The 4,883-nt window shown below is 39.8% G+C and overlaps 1 long non-coding RNA gene across 2 annotated transcripts in view; it reads right to left on the bottom strand.

Annotated features, from left to right (window-relative positions):
* The window catches only part of LOC109396000 (uncharacterized), a 35,656-nt gene that overhangs the window by 10,496 nt on the left and 20,277 nt on the right, over positions 1-4,883 (bottom strand). The window contains exon 4 of one of the 2 annotated variants that reach the window (XR_002126768.1): positions 3,891-4,054. This is a non-coding gene — a long non-coding RNA (uncharacterized LOC109396000). Of the gene's footprint in view, positions 1-1,530; positions 2,190-3,890; positions 4,055-4,883 lie in introns of those variants that run through there. The other variant, XR_002126769.1, reaches the window with a different exon arrangement.

Here is a 4,883-nt window from a genome sequence, read left to right as displayed (position 1 = left end):
TAGATTGAAGACAACTACTTGACTTGGAGTTGATGGGAACACACTGTTCCCCAATAAAAAAATATTCTTTAAAAAAAAAGGTATAAAACACTTTAAAAGATATATCAGATAGACCAGCACAAACCGGTAGCTAACAAGTTAATACTTGTTGAATGAATACAAATATATAGCACAGTGATTATTAGTAATTTAAGCTGAATATGAACCAATTTGCATATCAAATGTCCCTTACTCATACATCCAGTCATTTCTGATATTCTCAGGCTTGGCACGACCATGTCTTAAAAATAATGGCAAGTCCATTCATAGCACTTACTGTGTCCCAGGCCTTGTTTATCTAGGTCATTTTGCTTCTATTATCTCACTTAACCCTGGCAACACCACTATAAAGACAGTGATATTATTCCCATTTTACTGATGAGAAAACCGATACCCAAAGTTAAGTAACTGCACACAGCTAGTAAACAGCTGAGCAGCGATCTGAACCCATCAATCTGGCACCAGAATCTGTCCTCTTGATTATCAGGCTATACTCTCATAAGGCAAATCACCGCAGAAGAACAAGCGCATAAACAATTACATCAATATATATGGTAATTTCTCATGTATAGATTTCTGTTTTAAATGCGTTTTCAAAGAAAAATATCACTGACAAAAAATTTGTTTTTCACAGAATGGCTATCAACCAACATCTTAGGGCAAGTTTACATTTCAGGTAACAGTTTCTGAAATGATGGCCTAAATAATGTTTGGAAATTCCCATTTCTGTTGTTCCTTGTTGGCAATGGCTCTTTCTCTCAGCCCCATCTGAATTTACTTGCCTCCCCTGGGCTTCTTTTCTTTCAAGACTTACTAAGAAGACACCTTCGGTGCAACCCTCAGGCTACCAAAGGGCTTACTGAACAAAGCCTGTGCTTCCTCTTTCTTCAGCCCCAATTAAACGCTTATTCATTATAATTTTTCCCTTCTAAATTATATTTTCAAAACAATGTGTTCTATCATCAAATATGACTGGTGTCCAGCATGTAAAAAACTCTCTTTTAGAAGTTAGCGTTAACGTCCAACTGTTTTTTAATAGACTTTCTACTATCTTCTGGTTTCTTTTTTCAGTCAATTATCACACATTTAAATAAATTAAATAAATAAAATTATTATACATTTAAAGGGTATTTTGATATCTCTTAGAGGGCAAGTCCCTCCCTTTTATGGTCTCAAAGAATTTTTTTGGGGGGGGTTCATATTTATCTTCCCTGATAGTTTTTATGATCAACTTGGGGTTGGGGTATTTATTGAAATGCACTGAATTTAGGTTAATTTGGGCACATTTGATATTGTTTCAATCCTGAGTTTTTTCACCCCAGGAACTTACTTAGCAAGCCTCTCCATTTATGCAAACTCTCATTTCCCACAATAAGGTTTCAGACTTTTCTTTTCATGGGTTTCACATGTCCCTTTTCAAATGTAAGATAAAAACATCTATTTTGACCACTTTAAATTCATTCTTTCTTTCCTCGTCCTCCCTCCTCATTCTTTCTTTCCTCGTCCTCCCTCCCCCTTCTTTCTTTCTTTTCCTTCTCTTGCCATCCCCAATAAACTGTAAACTCTTGCAGGATTAGGAATGGATTGCCCTTATAACTCCTAAGTGCCTAAAATAAAGCTATGGTTGCTAGGGAAAGAAATACTTGTAGAATAAATAAATGAATGAAAGGCTTGATTCATAAACTAGAAATGCAACAGGAAGAATCTGGGGGATATGCCAGGAAAAGATTCAAAAGAATTATAATTCCTTAGAAATGGATGATAAATTATGGCAGATTTGACAAGCTGTTTGATTTTTTTTTTATTTTATAACTATGACCTGGATATTAGACTAATTCTCCCAGTGCAGATTCACTCATAGATCCGGAGGAGATAAATATATGCTTCTGATTTCCTCAGGCATTGAGAAAAATGCCAAAGTTTTCCTGTGAGAGTTCCTGAAACACTATTTTCATTGAAAATCAAGGCTAATTGAAACTTTTACTTTAAAAAGGACGTCTGCTGCCTAAATGTCACAGATTTAACTGGTCTTTTACACAAGGAACAAGTTAAACTCAATTACTTACTCATCTTAGGGGTGGTGAAGGGGTTTTTGGGCGGAGTCCTCTGTCCATTTTGCCTACTTCATCCCCTCAGGCCTCATCTGTTGTCTAGAAAAAAATATCACCATCGCAGACAGCTCCCCTCTCTTCTTTCCCTATCTACCACCCTGTAGGCCGGGACAGGATCAGCAGACATTGCTGCGGAGCCTGTGCACTCTGTGTGTGTGTAGCAGGGAGGGGTACATTTTCGAGGCGTTGGAGAGGCTGAACCAGCGGAGGACAGACCCTCCCTGTTCTGGAGTTCGGGCCTGAAAGTGGAAGCAGACATCTTAGGGAGCAGGAGTTCATGCTGACAGGAATTTGCGCCCAAAGTGAGACTACTGTGGGCAAAGGGCTCCTCTTCTTGCTGCTTGTCCTACAGTCTTCCCTGTTGCGTGGTCCCCAAGTGAGGCTGGGGAGAAGCCACTAAAAACATCAGAAGCTTTAACCCAGAGGCCTGCCCTTCCTCAAGAGGGGACGTCGTTTACAAGTGACAGCTGTTTTTTCTTACTCTGTGCCGGAATGCAGACCACCCCTTCCCCACCTCTGTGCGAGTAAGTAGCAGGAGCAAAGAGGTGGCCTCAGAATTCCTGGCGAGACCCCACTTCTCCCTCCCCCACCACACTCACCTTGCCAATATGATCTACCCTGAAGCCATCAGTATAATCACATTATCCCTTTATCCCTGTTAATGTCAACACCACAGGAAGCCAGGGGGCTCCCAAGTCCCCTGGACGCCCCCTCTCATTAACTCCATCCCCATAAGGCTCTGTGCTCTCATCGTCTTCCCTTTGCCCTCCCCTCCCTCCTCTACTCCCCTAATATCTCCCGTGCACTCACTACTCACTGGAACGCCTGGTCTGTCAGCAGCAGAATCCCCCCCAGATTCTCAACGTGCTCTAGGAAGGTCGCAGTCACTGTCTTGCAGGAGCTGGAACCCGAATCTCCCCAAGGACATGACCACTTCCCCTCTCTCTAGTGTGGCGTTATCTCTGCTACATCCTGCAGGACATTTGGACCTGGAGATGGAGAGAGGGTTCNAAAAAAAACACAAAAAAACAAAAAACTGTAATGGGGCAGAAAGGGACATCCCAGGACTTCTAGAAAACAGCAGGGCCACAGAAGAGGAGAAGGAAGAAGGCTCCGGAGGCAGCTCAGAAAAATAGAACGCAAATGTTTGAGCATAAAGAGCACATTATTCATAAGTATATGGCAGAGACGTTGGGAAAAATTAACAATAGGTAGATGGAAAACCAAACAGACGATAAAATGAGGCAATTATTAACTTCAGAGAAAAAGAAAGCTTGGACAGGAAAAGAGGTGTGGTTGCAATGCACTACTGGGCTCAGTGAACAATATTTATATAGTTTCAATAATGTAACATTGACTATTGATTTAACAAAAAATTATATATAGCTATGTTAGGGATGGAAGAAGTAGAGTTGAGGTAAGGGAGCAATATTCTAATATTTATTCACAATGGCAGGAAGTCAATAGACAAGACTAATATAGGCAAGTCAAGAAATAGCAATATAAGCACATAATTTTTAAAGATATGGAGGCAAATATCAGTGACACTAGCTACAGAAGTTGAGGTTGGTCACCTGTAGGGCTAGGACTGAGTGTGGGAAAGTGTGGGGTAAAAAACTGCTGGTTTTTATTATAAACCTTTTAGTGCCATTTGACTTTTTAAAATGGTGTGTGTGTGTGTGTGTGTGTGTGTGTGTTTTCTTTTGATAAAAAATAAAGTTTACCTTCAAATAGCCTCACCTGTGGACATTGTTAAACGCCTTATTTCTGGGCCTGATCCTGTGAGTTTGCAATCCGGTAAGACTGCAGTGGGACTCAGGAATCTTCACTTTTCACTAGAACCTCAAGAAATTTGGGTCCAGATAGCTCATGGACGATGCTTTGAGAAACATCACTCAAATCTCCTGAAATTAAATACGAAGTAGTGTAAGAATGTGCAGTTAATTTGGAAGAGAGTGAATGATTTTCAGATTCTTTTTGATATCCCAAACCCAAAAAAGTTTAAGAGCTGCTATCTTATGTCTGCCTCCCTTCCTCCCTTCCTTCCAAGAATAACTGAGATTACATTAACTATTTAAGGTCAAAAGCAGAGCTAATGACTGTTGTAGTGAGTTAAACACTTTGGAAAACTCCTTAGTAATACAGACTAGACAGCACAGCCTACATTTGCAGTCCATTGCTTAGTATATTATATCAAGGTGAACATCCATGCATTACTACTACGGTGTATCAAATATAAACATAATGGCTTGAAAAAGTTAATGTGAATTCATTGGCATCTACCAGTGATGCTGACCAAGCTTATGGTTAAATTTTATTCAGTTAAAAACAAAACAAAACAACACTTGTATGTGGTCATTCAGCAATATCTTTAATGGTGTAAGAGTGCCACAGAAACAGTGCCAGAGTCCAGCTAGAAAATTTAATGCAGGTATTTTGACAGTCTTGTACTTTTATTCAACATTTTAGTAATTTTATGGGGCGAGCCTGCCTTTCTCACCGATTTAACCTTTCAACCTTTTAACAATTGTGCTTATGAAACATTAGAGGGGTTCATGAGTTGTGAGTTGATTAAACTGGACAGCAAAATCTGATTTCAGATTAATGTTTGGAAGAAATTCAATTTTTTTTTTTAAAGATTTTTATTGGGGTATTGGGGGGATGGGAACAGTGCTGGGGAATTGGGTGAAGGGGAACAGACAAATTGCTGTTGTTTTGTTCTTCAGTCTAGTT

The sequence above is a fragment of the Hipposideros armiger genome, unplaced genomic scaffold (assembly GCF_001890085.2).
Source record: "Hipposideros armiger isolate ML-2016 unplaced genomic scaffold, ASM189008v1 scaffold_498, whole genome shotgun sequence".
Taxonomy (NCBI): Eukaryota; Metazoa; Chordata; class Mammalia; order Chiroptera; family Hipposideridae; genus Hipposideros; species Hipposideros armiger.
The sequence above is the reverse complement of the archived record's forward strand: the minus strand, read 5'-3'. Positions and strand labels throughout refer to the sequence as shown.